This window comes from Triticum aestivum, unplaced genomic scaffold, assembly GCF_018294505.1.
Source record: "Triticum aestivum cultivar Chinese Spring unplaced genomic scaffold, IWGSC CS RefSeq v2.1 scaffold4B_scf_1981, whole genome shotgun sequence".
Classification (NCBI taxonomy): Eukaryota; Viridiplantae; Streptophyta; class Magnoliopsida; order Poales; family Poaceae; genus Triticum; species Triticum aestivum.
In genome coordinates, this window is record NW_025225098.1 from 66891 (window position 1) to 83802 (window position 16912).

The window sequence follows — 16912 nt, forward strand, 5'->3', positions numbered from 1 at the left end:
AACAACCAAAGCAATTGGTTGTAGGATCAACCACCTTTTGTTTTAGTCGTTGCTTTCAACGACCTTATCACAAAAGAAGGTTGTTAATTTATATTAAAGACGGTCAGCTTTTGACCATCTGTTTTTCGTCACGGTCGCAAATGGAAAACAACGACCATTCATCGACCAATAGTGATGGTCGCAAGTTAACATATTTCTTGTAGTGCTCCTTCTGGGGTTAATTCCTTGAAATGTGCCCATGACCTTGAGCTCTTCGTCTGCTATCTGAAGTTTGCTGATGACCTTTGGGGAAATTAGATTCAACCTGGCCCCACCGTCAACCAACATCTTTGTGACTTTGAGGTTGCGGTTCCTTGGCGAGACCAACAACGGAAAGCATCCTACCACGGTGGTGCGGTCAGGGTGGTCCTCTTCGTCAAAGATGATACGCGTGCGTGACCATTTGAGCGGCTTCCGAGAATCTGCCGCTAGCTCCATGGCATTAACTTCACATGCCCACTGTTTAAGTTGGCGGTGACAGGAGCGCAAAGATGCACCACCGTCAATGCATAGGGGGTCAGTGGCCTTCTGGAATTCCTGCTCACTAGTGTCCTCTTCATCCCTCCATCACTTTCACCATTGCAAGCTTCCTTCTCACAGCCCCTGGCGGGTTTTCATTGGTTCCGAGCAGCCTTCCTGCGGCGATTTGCTTCGTCGCCTTAGCCCTTCCCACCAGCGCCATCCTGACCTTTTTCCTTATCACGCTTCTCATACTCAGCCCTCTGTTTATTGATGAGCTCTCCAACCTAATGACACTACTGGAGATCGTGGGCCTTGGTCCGATGAATCTTGCTGTACAGGGCGTCACCTTTCCCAGCCTTCTTGGCAGCCGCAGCCTCCGGCAATCAGTGCCTGTGGCCACTTCCTTGCCGGGAGCTTTGACCTTAGCCTTCTTTCTGGTACTAGGCTTGCTCGATCCCTGAATGATCATTACTGCCTTATCCTTGCGCTTCTTGTTCTTCTTCTTCTGACTAGTGGCCTCCATCATCCTCTGAATCGATGTCGACGCCATCTTCCTCTTCGGGGAGTTTCTTCCCCTCCTCCACCCGAGAACACTTGTCCGCCAAGGTGTATAGTCCCTTCACCGTCTTGGGTAGCTAAATATTCATCTTGGAACATATCCGATGGTTGCATACGTTGGCTTGGAACACACCTATCACAACTGCCCGGTAGATGTCTGGAATATTTCTGTGGACTCGACTGAACCTCTGCATGTACTTCCGCAGAGTTAGTCCTTCTTTCTGCTGGAGAAGCTGCAAGTCGCTAGGCCGCCCTGTTTCTTGATGGCCGCTCGTGAAGGCGCCAATCAACTCATGGCCTAGGGCAGCCCAGGTCAAAATGGAGTTCTCCGGCAGGTGCATTAACCAAGACCTCTGTCGGCGTTCTGGATAAGGGGGTACCCAGACTTGCCTGCCTGCGGCCCACCGCATGGCTCCATTGACGGCCTGGTACGGCCCAGCTTTAGCATCAACAACTCAAGACCCTCGCGAGGGGCCAAGCCTCGCGAGGCGGGCGATACCAAGACCTCCAAGGGGATCGGCCTCGATAGGCTGGCTCCCGAGGAGTACAGAATTCTATGAAAGGTGCACCTCACAAGACTCAGCAGACGTGAGCCATGACGACCAAGGCCAGGCGGGCGCCAACGAGCGCACAGGACCAGTTTAATCTTTGGTGCAAGGGAAGCAAGCAGCAGGCACGGAGTCCCGAGGAATCAGCCAAAGGATTCCATTCGAGTGCAACAAGACCAAGACCTCCAGGATGGAGGATGGAGGTCATCGCCGAGCCCACCACAGCGTCACAACCAGAGGCTTTTGGAGGCGAAGACCACTTTAGTCAGGATAGGGTGTACTTCTTGACCCCCTTCAAATCTGGTCGTTGTGGGATCCCTTCCTGCCAACATTTGGGAAGAGGACCAAGGCCACTCTAAATAGGACTTAGCCACCACTATAGAGGGGGAAGAACAGATCAGATCCATTCCTCTCTCACCACTTCACCAGCTAACCTGAGCTCAAGAACACCTCACCTTCTCAGGCTGTTCATTCACTGTACTATTTCATCCTCAGCCCATCGAGGCAATCCACCACAAAGCTGGAGTAGGTTATTACACCGCAAGGTTGCTCGACCAGGATAAACTGATGTGTCTCTTTGTCCCTTTGAGTTCTATGCGCTAGGATGTGAGGATCATGAGTAGGCATGCTAGGTAGGTTGAGATCTCCGCACGCACCACAGAGTTCAAACCTATCGAGGGTTTGCGGAACCCGAAATCCGACATTTGGCGCGCCAGGTAGGGGTGCATCGGAGATCCGCTGCTCTATCCGCCACATCCCGTCACCGGCTTCCATTGTAGGCTCCCTTCGTCAACTCGGCCGTCGCGCGCCTACGAGGGAGCCGAGGGTCTCCGCGCTTTCACCCCCGCCTTGCGACGGGTGGAGTGGCCATCCAAGTTCAGGCCGAAGATGCCACCACGCTATGACGACACGGCGGACCCGGCAGGCTTCCTCCACGCGTACGAGGACGCAGTTGATGACCCACAAGAATAGGGGATCTATGTAGTCCTTTTGATAAGTAAGAGTGTCGAACCCAACGAGGAGCAGAAGGAAATGACAAGCTGTTTTCAGTAAGGTATTCTCTGCAAGCACTGAAATTGTAGGTAACTGATAGTTTAGTGATAAGATAATTTGTAACGGGTAACAAGGAATGAAAGTAAATAAAGTGCAGCAAGGTGGCCCAACCCTTTTTGTAGGAAAGGACAAGCCTGGACAAATTCTTATAATGAGAAAAGCGCTCCCGAGGACACATGGGAATTATCGTCATGCTAGTTTTCATCACGCTCATATGATTCACGTTCGTTACTTTGATAATTTGATATGTGGGTGGACCGGTACTTGGGTGCTGTCCTTTTTTGTACAAGCATCCCACTTATGATTAACCCCTATTGCAAGCATCCGCAACTACAAAATAAGTATTAAGATAAACCTAACCATAGCATGAAACTAGGGGATCCAAATCAGCCCCTTACGAAGCAACTTATAAACTAGGGTTTAAGCTTCTGTCACTCTAGCAACCCATCATCTACTTATTACTTCCCAATGCCTTCCTCTAGGCCCAAATAATGGTTAAGTGTCATGTAGTCGACGTTCACATAACACAACTAGAGGAGAAACAACATACATCTCATCAAAATATCAAATGAATACCAAATTCACATGACTACTAATAGCAAGACTTCACCCATGTCCTCGGGAACAAACGTAACTACTCACAAAGCATATTCATGTTCGTAATTAGAGGGGTATTAATATGCATTAAGGATCTGAACATATGATCTTCCACCAAATAAACCAATTAGCATCAACTACAAGGAGTAATCAACACTACTAGGTGATGACGATGGTGATGATTTCCCACTCCCAGAGGGAAGTTTCCCCGGCAGAACAACTCCGCCGGAGCCCTAGATTGGTTCCGCTAAGGTTCCACCTCGTGGCGGCGGAGTTTCGTCCCGTAAGCTTGCTTATGATTTTTTTTCCAGGGTAAAAGACTTCATATAGCTTGCTTATGACAACCGGTTTTCAGTAGGGGTGGGTGTGCCCCCCACCCTCATGGCCAGGTTGTGGGCCCCCTCTGGTACTTCTTTCGCTCAATAATTATTATTAATTCCAAAAATGACTTTCGTGGAGTTTCAGGACGTTTGGAGCTGTGCAGAATAGGTTTCCAATATTTGCTCCTTTTCCAGCCCAGAATCCCAGCTGTCGGCATTCTCCCTCTTCATGTTAAACCTTGTAAAATAAGAGAGAATAGCCATAAGTATTGTGACATAACGTGTAATAACAGCCCATAATGCAATAAATATCGATATAAAAGCATGATGCAAAGTGGACGTATCAACTCCCCCAAGCTTAGACCTCGCTTATCCTCAAGCGGAAGCCGATATCGAAAAATATGTCCACGTGTTTACAGATAGAGGTGTCGATAAAAATAAAATGCGGACATGAGGGCATCATGATCATTCTTATAATAGCAACATATATAGATTTTGTCATATGATTTCTTATACTCAAGTAACAATCTATTCACAATGTCAAGTATGGTTCAGAAACTTCAATGAGAACTAACAAACTATAATCTCAGTCATTGAAGCAATTGCAATTTATCATAACATCGGAAAGAGTCAAGAAGAGCTTTTCCGCAAGTCCACATACTCAACTATCATATAGTCTTTCACAATTGCTAATACTCACGCAATACTTATGGTTCTGGAGCTTTAATCGGACACAAAGAAAGATAGGGGCTTATAGTGTTGCCTCCCAACGTTTTACCTCAATGGTAATGTCAACAATAATAGTTCATGCTAACTTACATCCAATTGGATATATATATCAGGATCTTTCCAACATGAGGTGCTTGCCAAAGGATAAAATGTAAAATGGGAAAGGTGAAGATCACCTTGACTCTTGCATAATGTAAAAGATAGGCCCTTCGCAGAGGGAAGCAGAGGTTGTCATGTGCTTTTAGGGTTGGATGCACAAAATCTTAATGCAAAAGAACGTCACTTTATATTGCCACTTGTGATATGAACCTTTATTATGCAGTCCGTCGCTTTTATTACTTTCATATCGCACGATCGTATAAAGCTTATTTTTCCGCACTAATAAGTCATACATACTTAGAGAGCAATTTTTATTGCTTGCAACATGAAACCTTACTTGAAGGATCTTACTCAATCCATAGGTAGGTATGGTGGACTCTCATGGCAAAAATTGGGTTTAAGGATATTTGGAAGCACAAGTAGTATCTCTACTTGGTGCAAGGAATTTGGCTAGCATGAGGGGGAAAGGCAAGCTCAACATGTTGGACGATCCATGACGATATACTTTAACTGAGATGTGGGAAAACATAACCCATTATGTTGTCTTCCTTGTCCAACATCAACTCTTTAGCATGTCATACTTTAATGAGTGCTCATAATCATAAAAGATGTCCAAGATACTATATTTATATGTGAGAACCTCTTTTTTTATTACTTCCTATTAATTGCAATGATGACCAAAACTATGTTTGTCAACTCTCAACAATTTCTAAGCCTCATACTCTTTATGTGTGAAGTCATTACTATCCATAAGATCAATACAAACTCTTTTATTTCTTTTTAGTCTTTCTATTTTCTCAAGATCGTAGCAAGATAGCAAATCCCTTGACTCAACACTAATCTTTATTATATAGACCACGAACTTTATTACATAGAGAGATCACAAAGCAAAACTCAAAACTAATTCATACCAAAGCTTTATTCTACTAGATCAAGATATTACTAAAAGGATCGAACTAAGAAAAACGGTAAAGATAGGAGTGTGATGGTGATACGATACCGGGGAAACTCCCCCAATCTTGGCAGTTGCCAAGGGGAGTGCCCATACCCATGTGATTATGTCCTCGGAGGTGGTGAAGAAGGAGTTGTTGATGATGTAGGCTTGTATTCCGTCTTCCAAGGCATAGGCTCACCATCATAGAAGGATGATCGAGTCTCCGGGATCCTCAAATTTGCAGCCAAACTCATCCTCTTGAATCTATATTCATACTCACAGTTTTGGTGTTGCAGGTTGTAGATCTGGGCTTGGAGGTGCTCGATTTTCTCATGAAGCTTGAAGATGGTCTCCCCAATATTCTTGGCGTCCAGCTTGTGGTTGTTGGTGAACTCCGCGATCATCATCTGGTTAGCGTTAAGTCCGCGCTCCACCATCCCTTGGCACTTGAAAACTTGTTGTTCCATCGCTTCGAGCTTTGTCTCCACACTTCCAGTACTCCTTGGTCCCTCCACATCGCGGATGTGCAGCACCCCCTCATGCATCTCAATGGTTTGAGGGTGATGCGGCACCTCCGCAAGATAGGGGTTGATGAACCTCTCGAAAAACTTGTCCTTGGGAGCGCTTGAAGACGTCATGGTGCTCTAGATATGTCAGAAAAACAGCTCGAAACAAAAACAGAAGATTTTTGCGTGATACGGTGGTCAAAACCTTCGGAAGATTATATAACGATTTTTTACCGAACAAAAGAAGTATTGTGCAAGAAAAAGGATTCCGGAGAGCACACGAGGTTCCCACGAGGCAGGGGGCGCGCCCAGTATGGGTGGGCGTGCCCTCCACCCTCTTGGAGGCCTCGTGTCCTTCCCGGACTACTTCTTATTTTCCTATTTTCTTAAATATTCCAAAACGGAGAAAAATTGCTATTAGAATTGTTTTGGAGTCGGTTTACTTACCATACCACATACATGTTCCTTTTCGGAGTCTCAAACATTCTGGAAAGTGTCCCTTATGTATTCCTCCGGGGTTATGGTTTCAATAATATTAGTTTCAGCATTTATAGGATTACCTCAGTTATAATGTTTGATTCTTTGACCGTTCACCACCTTTGGATTTGTGCCTTCGAAGTTGTTGATTTTTATGGCACCGGAACGATAGACCTCCTCAATAATGTAAGGACCTTCCCATTTAGAGAGAAGTTTTCCTGCAAAAAAATCTTAAACAAGAGTTGAATAGCAACACATAATCACCTACATTAAATTCTCGCTTTTGTATCCTTTTGTAGTGCCATCTTTTAACTTTTTCTTTAAACAACTTGGCATTCTCATATGCTTGGGTTCTCCATTCATCAAGTGAGCTAATGTCAAATAGCCTCTTCTCACCGGCAAGTTTGAAATCATAATTGAGCTCTTTAATAGCCCAATATGCCTTATGTTCAAGTTCGAGAGGAAGGTGACATGCTTTTCCATAAATCATCTTATACGGAGATATACCCATAGGATTCTTTTATGAAGTTCTATAGGCCCATAATGCATCATCAAGTTTCTTGGACCAATTCTTTCTAGATCTATTAACAGTCTTTTGCAAAATTAATTTGAGCTCTTTATTACCCAACTCTACTTGACCACTATACTGTGGGTGATAAGGAGATGCAAATCTATGATTAACATCATACTTAGCAAGCATTTTACGAAAAGCACCATGAATAAAATGTGAACCACCATTAGTCATGAGATATCTAGGGACTCCAAACCTCGGAAAAATAACTTCTTTAAGCATCTTAATAAAGGTGTCATGATCAGCACTACTAGTTGGAATAGCTTCTACCCACTTAGTAACATAATCAACAACAACTAAAATATGTGTATATCCATTAGAGGCAGGAAAAGGTCCCATATAATCAAAGCCCCAAACAACAAATTGTTCAATAACAAGAGAATAATTCATAGGCATTTATTGACGTCTACTAATATTACCAATTCTCTGACATTCATCACAAGACAAGACAAACTTATAGGCATCTTTGAAGAGAGTAGGCCAATAAAAACCGGATTGCAATACCTTATGTGCAGTTCTGTCTCCAGCGTGGTGTCCTCCATATGCCTCGGAGTGACACTTGCGTAGGATCTGTTCCTGTTCATGCTCAGGTACACAACATCTAATAACACCATCTACTCCTTCTTTATAAAGGTGTGGGTCATCCCAGAAGTAATGTCTTAAATCATAAAAGAACTTTTTCTTCTGCTGGTATGTTAAACTAGGTGTTATAAATTTAGCAACAATGTAATTAGCATAATCAGCATAGCATGGATCAGTACGAGAAGCATTAATGACCGCTAATTGTTCATCAGGAAAGCTATCATCAATAGGTAGTGGGTCATCAAGAACATTCTCCAACCTAGACAAGTTGTCTGCAACGGGGTTCTCAGCTCCCTTTCTATCAATAATATGCAAATCAAATTCTTGGAGCAAGAGGACCCATCTAATAAGTCTGGATTTAACATCTTTCTTTTCCATAAGATATTTAATAGCGGCATGATCAGTGTGAATAGTTACTTTAGAATCAACAATATAAGGTCTGAACTTATGACAAGCAAATACAACTGCAGAGAATTCTTTTTCAGTGGTAGCATAATTTCTCTGTGCAGTGTCTAGAGTTTTACTAGCATATTGAATAACATTCAATTTCTTATCAACTCTTTGCCCTAGAACAACACCTACATCATAATCACTAGCATCACACATAATTTCAAAGGGTATGTTCCAATCACGTGGTTGAACAATAGGTCTAGTGATCAAATCTTTCTTAAGTATTTCAAATGCTTCTACACAATCATCATCAACGACAAAAGGAATATCTTTTTGCAATAGATAAGTCATAGGCCTACAGATTTTAGAAAAGTCCTTAATGAACCTCCTATAAAAACCGACATGACCTAGGAAACTTCTTATACGTTTAATGTCCTTGGGACACAACATCTTTTCAATAGCATCAACTTTAGCTTTATCAACTTTAATACATCTTTTAGAAATTTTATGCCCCAAGACAATGCCTTCATTAACCATAAAGTGGCACTTCTCCCAATTCAAGATGAGACTAGTGTCTTCGCATCTCTACAAAACTCGATCAAGGTTGCTCAAGAAATCATCAAAAGAGGATCCATAAACAGAGAAATGATCCATGAATACCTCACAAATCTTTTCACAAAATTCAGAGAATATAGCCATCATTTATCTTTGAAAGGTAGCAGGTGCATTACCTAAGCCAAAAGGCATATGTCTATAAGCAAAAGTACCGAAAGGCAAAGTAAAATTGGTCTTTGCTTGATTGTCCGCTGAAACAGGTATTTGAGAGAAACCAGAATAACCATCTAGAAAGCAGATACGTGTATGTTTGGATAGTCTTTCTAGCATTTGATCAATAAAAGGTAAAGGGTAATGATCTTTCTTAGTAGCTTTATTTAATTTGAGGAAATCAATTACCATCCTATAACTTGTAATAATTCTTTGCAGGATCAATTCATCTTTATCATTAGGAACGGCGGTAATACCTCCCTTCTTAGGGACACAATGGACAGGACTTACCCACTCACTATCAGCAACGGGATAAATTATACCTGCCTCAAATAGCTTTAGTATTACCTTTCATACCACTTCCTTCATCTTAGGATTTAACCGTCGTTGATGATCTCTAACTGGTTTGGCGTCTTTGTCCAATTTTATTTTGTGGAGGCATAGAGTGGGACAAATGCCCTTTAGATCATCAAGAGTATATCCAATAGCAGAATGGTGCTTCTTTAGAGTTTTCAATAATCTTTCCTCTTCTTGCTCTGAAAGGTTAGCACTAATAATAACAGGATATATCTTCTTTTCATCAATATAAGCATATTTAAGAGTATCATGTAATGTTTTAAGCCCAAACACGGGATCACCCTTGGGTGGAGGAGGATACCCTAGGATTTCAACAGGTAAGTTGTGTTTCAAAATAGGACCCTGTTTAAAGAATACTTCATCTATTTCCCTTCTTTCATTCATAAACATATCATTTTCATGGTCTAGCAAATATTGTTCTAAAGGATCAGTAGGAGGCACGGCAATAGAAGCAAGACCAATTATTTCATCTTTACTAGGCAATTATTTATCATGGGATTGTCTATGAAATTTGGCAAAGCTAAACTCATTTTTCATATTCCCCAAGCCTATCGTAACAACATCCTTTTCACAATTAATCTTAGCATTAATAGTATTCAAGAAGGGTCTACCAAATATAATGGGACAAAAGCTATCTTGTGGGGAACCAAGAACAAGAAAATCAACAGGATATTTGACTTTCCCACACAAAACTTCAACATCTCTAACAATCCCAAATGATGAAATAGTATCTCTATTGACAAGCTTGATTGTAACATCAATATCTTCTAACTCAGCAGGTGCAATATCATGCATAATTTCTTCATATAAGGAAATAGGTATTGCACTAGCACTAGCACCCATATCACATAAGCCATGATAACAATGATCTCCTATTTTAACAGAAATAACAGGTATGCCTACAACAGGTGTATCTATCTTAGCATCGGGTTTAGAAATATTAGCATCTTCCTCACAGAAGTAAATAACATGCCCATCTATATTATCAGCCAAGGGATCTCTAACCATAGCAAAACTAGGTTCAACTTTAACTTCTCAAGAGGTGTATATGTTCTAGTATTACTTTTATGAACCACATCTAAATCTTTAGCATGCTCCTTTATCCTAATAGGGAAAGGTGGTTTCTCAACATAAGTAGAAGGAACAATAGGATCATTATAAGTGATAATCTTTTCTGCAACTATACCAGGTGCAACTACTTTTACTTCAATGGGAGGATTATATTTAAACCACTTATCCTTAGGGAGATCAATGTGAGTAGCAAGAGATTCACGAAAAGAAGCTACTATCTCAGAGTCAAGTCCATATTTAGTGCTAAATCCACGAAAAGCATCGGTATCCATAAAAGACTTAACACAATCAAAATTAGGTGTCATACTTGAATCCTTACCATCGTGGGAACCCCAATCTTCAGAGTTGCGTTTAATTCTTTCTAATAAGTCACATTTGAATTCAATAGTCTTTAGCATATAAGAACCAGCACAGGGAGTATCAAGCATGGTGCGATCATTGAGAGAAAGTCGAGCATAAATTTTTTGAATAATCATTTCTCTTGAGAGCTCATGATTGGGGCATGAATATAACATGGACTTAAGCCTCCCCAAAGCTTGAGCGATGCTTTATCCTTTGCGAGGCCAAAAATTATATATATAATTACGATCATGATGAACAAGATGCATAGGATAGAACTTCTAGTGAAATTCCAATTTCAATCGTTTATAGTCCCAAGATCATGTATCATCACATAGCCTATACCATGTCAATACATCTCCCTTCAAAGGTAAAGGGAAGACCTTCCTCTTAACAACATCATCGGGTATACCTGCAAGCTTAAATAATCCACAAACTTGATCCACATAGATAAGGTGTAAATCGGGATGCAATGTTCCATCTCTTTCAAAGGGATTAGCTAGTAGTTTCTATATCATACCCGAAGGAATCTCAAAGTAAACATTTTCAGTAGGTTCAGTAGGTTGATGAGCAACTCTTTTCTCTACATGTCGGGGTGAAGATGCCCCGAACAAGCCCCTCAAAGGATTAGTTTCCATAGTAACAAGTGACAGTAAATTTAAGCACACTATATAAATGTTTCCTTACCAAGTTCGACTCACCAAAGGCGCTTCACTCCCCGGCAACGGCGCCAGAAAAGAGTCTTGATGACCCACAACTATAGGGGATCTATCATAGTCCTTTCGATAATTAAGAGTGTCGAGCCCAACGAGGAGCAGAAGGAAATGACAAGCAATTTTCAGTAAGGTATTCTCTGGAAGCACTGAAATTGTAGGTAACTGATAGTTTTGTGATAAGATAATTTGTAACAGGTAAAAAGCAATGAAAGTAAATAAAGTGCAGCAAGGTGGTCCAATCCTTTTTGTAGCAAAGGACAAGCCTGGACAAATTCTTATAATGAGAAAAGCGCTCCCGAGACACATGGGAATTATCGTCAAGCTAGTTTTCATCACGCTCATATGATTCACGTTCATTACTTTGATAATTTGATATGTGGGTGGACTGGTGCTTGGCTGTTGTCCTTTCTTGGACAAGCATCCCACTTATGATTAACCCCTATTGCAAGCATCCACAACTACAAAAGAAGTATTAAGGTAAACCTAACCATAGAATGAAACTAGTGGATCCAAATCAGCCCCTTACGAAGCAACTTATAAAATACGGTTTAAGCTTCTGTCACTCTAGCAACCCATCATCTACTTATTACTTCCCAGTGCTTTCCTCTAGGCCCAAATAGTGGTGAAGTGTCATGTAGTTGACGTTCACATAAAACCACTAGAGAAGAAACAACATACATCTCATCAAAATATCGAACGAATACCAAATTCACATGACTACTAATAGCAGGACTTCACCCATGTCCTCAGGAACAAACGTAACTACTCACAAAGCATATTCATGTTCATAATCAGAGGGGTATTAATATGCATTAAGGATCTGAACATATGATCTTCCACCAAATAAACCAATTAGCATCGACTATAGGGAGTAATAAACACTACTAGCAACCCACAGGTACCAATCTGAGGTATGGATACAGAGATTGGATACAAGAGATGAGCTAGGGTTTGAGAGGAGATGGTGCTAGTGAAGATGTTGATGGAGATTGACGCCCTCTAGTTTAGAGGATCGTTGGTGATGACGATGGTGATGATTTCCCCCTCCTAGAGGGATGTTTCCCCGGCAGAACAGCTCCGCCGAAGCCCTAGATTGGTTCCACCAAGGTTCCGCCTCGTGGCGGCGGAGTTTCATCTCATAAGCTTGGTTATGATTTTTTTCCAGGGTAAAAGAATTCATATAGCAGAAGACGGGCACCGGAGATCCACAAGGGGGCCCACGAGGCAGGGGGCGCACCCAATAGGGGTGGGCGCGCCCCCACCCTCGTGGCCAGGGTATGGGCCCCCTCTGGTACTTCTTTTGCTCAATAATTCTTATTAATTCCAAAAATGACTTTCGTGGAGTTTCAGGACTTTTGGAGCTGTGAAGAATAGGTTTCCAATATTTGCTCCTTTTCCAGCCCAGAATCCCAGCTGCCGGCATTCTCCCTCTTCATGTTAAACCTTGTAAAATAAGAGAGAATAGCCATAAGTATTGTGACATAACGTGTAATAACATCCCACAATGCAATAAATATCGATATAAAAGCATGATGCAAAATGGACGTATCAGCAGTTTGGGAGATCAGGGGAGACGACAAGGTGAAGGCCAACTGGCTCCCCATGGCCCTTGTAGGCGCACCGCGCACCTCGCTGCTCAACCTGCCGGAGTCCTTCGTGGCCTCCTGGGAGCAGCTGCGCTGCCTCTTCATCGCACACTTCACGGCACCAGCGCCCCCCCGTCGTCACAACTCTCCAAGGTGGGTTGCAAGCACCACCCTCTGACCACCGCATCAAGCAGTTCTACCACAAAGTAAGCGCCGCCCAGGTGAGCTCAAGGGCCCCTCCGGGCTGGGCGGTGCCAAAGGCCGACCTCACCTTGGGCCCAGAAGATCATCCAGTGACCACAACGGGAGTGGGCGTGCTCCCGATGCTCTGCACCCCCACCATCTACAATGTGGCGGTCACCAAGACCCTCATCGATAGTGGAGCCGTCCTCAACGTGCCCTCCACGGAGGCATTCGGCCTGCTGCACGTGCCTCTAGCCGGCTCCGCCCCACCAAGCCCTTCTCCGGGGTTGGCGATTGCTCAACCAGCCCCCTGGGGCAGATCCGCCTCCCCGTCACTTTCGGGACCCGCAATAACTACTGCACCGAGCTCATCAACTTGAACATCGCCCAAATCGACCTACCATACAATGCCATCCTTGGGTACCCAGCCCTGGCCAAGTTCACGGCGGCAACTCATCCAGCCTACAACCTCATGAAGATGCCAGGTAGCAGTGGTGTCCTCACGTTGGCAGGGGACACAAAGGATGTGCTGCAGGCTCTCAAGCTCGTCTTCAGGTCCGCGGCGTCCGCTCTATCAAGCGAGAAAGGGAGCCCTGAGGCTCCGGGGGCAGCACCAGCCAAGAAGAAGCAGCTGTTTTCCCAAGACCAAGTCGAGACGAAGCAAGTGCAAGTTGATGAGGATGGGGCGTCAGGCGCCACCTTCACCATAGGAGCTGGCCTCCCCCAGGACCAAGAGAAAGCGTTGGTAAGCTTCTTGCGCGCCAACAAGGATGTGTTCGCATGGGAGCCCAAGGATGTGGTCGGGGTACCAAGCTTGGGAGAAATGTTGAGGCCTATGTTGATGACATAGTGGTGAAGTCTCGGGAGGCGAAGACATTGATTGAGGATCTGGAGGAAATGTTTGCCAGCTTGCGCAAGGTGGACCTGCGGCTCAATCCCGAGAAGTGCATGTTCGGGGTTCCCTCTAGCAAGCTGCTGGGTTTCCTAGTGTCACACAGAGGAATCGAGGCCAATCCGGAGAAGGTCAAGGCAATATAAGACATGAGCCCTCCGCAGACGCTCAAGGAGATGCAGAAGCTGACGGGCTGCGTGACCTCACTAGGGCGCTTCATCTCCAAGCTAGGGGAACACGCCCTCCCGTTCTTCAAGCTGATGAAAAAGAAGGGGTCATTTGAGTGGACCCCTGAGGCTGATGCAGCCTTTCAAGACCTCAAGAGATACCCCTGGTGATGGTGGCACCGCGCCCTCTCGATCCCCTGGTGCTCTATTTGGCCGCCACCCCTCACTCCGCCAGCGCTGCTCTAGTGGCGCCAAAGAGAGGGGCGCACGACCAAGGACCCTCAGCAGGGCGCACGACCACCAAGAAAAGCGCAGCAGCCTCAGGACGTTGCTCCTGAGGCCTCGGGTGACTCTACGACCAACATTCTTCCCGAGGCTAGAACCGACCCCTCGGCGGGGGGGGGGGGGCTCCTGAGGCTGACGCTCACGAGGCTGCACTTGGCGCGGTAGGAGATGGGACCTCCAAAGGCCCGCATCCTCAACAAACACAAGACCTCACCAACACCTCTTCCCTCGTCGAGCACCCGGTCTACTTCATCAGCACAGTACTATGGGAGGCATGGGCGTGGCGCTACCCCATGCCCCAAAAGCTCTTGCTGGAGCTCCTCGTCGCCTCCCGAAAGTTGCGCCACTACTTCCAAGGCCACCCCATCAAGGTCATTTCTGCCTACCCAGTGGAGAGGGTGCTCCAGAGCCCTAATGCCATCGGGAGGGTTGCAAAGTGGAACATCGAGCTGCAGGCATTCCAGCTCGAGTTCAGCACCACCAGGGTCATCAAGGGCATGACCCTCGCAGATTTCATGGCAGAATGGACTGACATCCCTGACCGCGGGGTAAGCGAGGATTGCTCCGTCTTGCCTGGAGACGAGGTGCCAGACGGGTGGATCATGTACTTTGAGGGCACGTTCTCACAACAAGGCGCAGGGGCTGGGGCCGTCCTCATCTCACCAGCCAAGGACAAACTCTACTACCCTGTACAACTTTATTTTTAGCAAGGCAAAAAGGTCTCCAACAACATCGTAGAGTATGAAGGCTTGCTCGCTGGCCTGAGGGTCGCAGTGGTGCTGGGGGTGAAGCGTCTCACCATCGAGGGCGATTCTCAGCTCCTCGTCAACTTCTCCAACAAAGAGTACACACCCAAGGACGAGCACATGGAGGCATACCTGGAAGAGGTGCGCAAAATGGATAAACAATTCCTGAGCTTGGAACTTCAGCACATGCCGCGAGGAACAAACAAGGAGGCGGACAACATCGCCAAAAGAGCATCTCGAAGGCTACCTCAAGAGCCAGGGGTGTTTGAGGAATGGCTCATCAAGCCGTCGGCGGCTCCCCCCACCACAGCACCAGCACCACGTCAGGAGGACCTACCCTAAGCACTAGCAACTGGCGCCCCAGCATGCAGCCCTCCCTCGGGGACACGCCTGCTCCTCTCGCTCGAGTCTTTGGAGGGGTGCTGGACCGAGGAGTTCAATACATACCTATTTTAGGGGACCCTGCCGGAGAAAGAGGAGGATGCCGAGCGTGTGGTTCGTCAAGCCACCGCGTACTGCATCCGTGACAGTGAGTTGTACCGCAAGTGGCCCAATGACGTTTCTTTACAATGCATCTCTAGGGAGCAGGGAATTGAGATGCTGACAGACATACATGGTGGGGACTGCGGACACCACTCTTCATCACGCACCCTCGTAGGCAAGGCGTTCCACAGTGGGTTCTATTGGCCCACTGCACTCAACGACGCCACTGAGCTAGTGCGCTCCTATGAAGCATGCCAGTTCCATGCCAAGCAGATCCACCAGCCTGTGCAAGGCCTCCATACTATCCCGCTCACATGGCTATTCACGGTCTAGGGGCTGGACATCTTGGGGCCGTTTCCATGAGTGCCAGGGGGCTACCGCTACCTTTACGTCGCCATCGACAAGTTCACCAAGTGGGCAGAGGTAGAAGTCATCTGCACCATCCCAGCTGGATCAGCCATCAAGTTCATCAAAGGCCTCATGAGCTGGTTTGGGGTCCCTACCACATCATCACCGACAATGGCTCGTAGTTCACTAGCAACCTTTTCAAAACATATTGTGCTAACCTTGGAATGCAGCTATGCTACACCTCAATGGCACACCCCAGGACCAACGGCCGAGCTAAGCGCGCCAACGGCAAAGTCTTGAGGGGCCTCAAGGCAAGGTCCTTCAAGAAGAAGCTCGAGGCTTGTGGCAGGGGCTGGCTCGACGAGCTCCAATCCATGTTGTGTTCCATCCGCACCACCACGACCAAGCCAACGGGAGAGACACCATTCCTCCTCGTCTATGGAGCTGAAGCGGTTCCCCCACATGAGGTCAAGCATTGCTGCACGTGGGTCCTGGGGTTCGACGAGGCATGTCAGGATGCCATGCGGGGGATGGATCTCATGCTGGGGGAGGAATGCCACTGTCAAGCCTTGCTCCGAGTAGACAATGTACCAGCAGGCACTGCGATGGTACCATTGCCGCAGCTTCCACTCCAGGACGTTGGAGGTGGGCGACCTTGTCCTGAGGCGGGTGCTCTCTATGGAGGGGCTGCACAAGCTCTGTTCCATGTGGGAGGGCCCGTTTAGGATTGCCCGTGTCTCTAGGCCAGGCGCCGCTTGCATGGAGACACAGGACAGGTCCCCCATCCAGAACGCCTGGAACATCCAGCACCTCCAGAAGTTCTACCCATGAACCAAGGCTCCGGCCTGTGAAGGTCTCCGCTCATGACACTCTCATGCAATAATGAGCGGGGTTGTACACGCCCCGGAGTCTCCTAAGAGCCGCCCTGGGACCTCACGGGGGCTCCCTCACACGTCCTAGTGGTAGCACTTAGCTCCGCACTAGTGAGAAGACTAGACTAGGTGCCGGACGTTGCTGTTCATTTGCTTTCAGAAGTTGCTTGCAATCTTGTAGTAGACTTTAATGGAGTTGGTGATTTCATGCTTTGGTTCGCCAAGTTGAATTTTTCT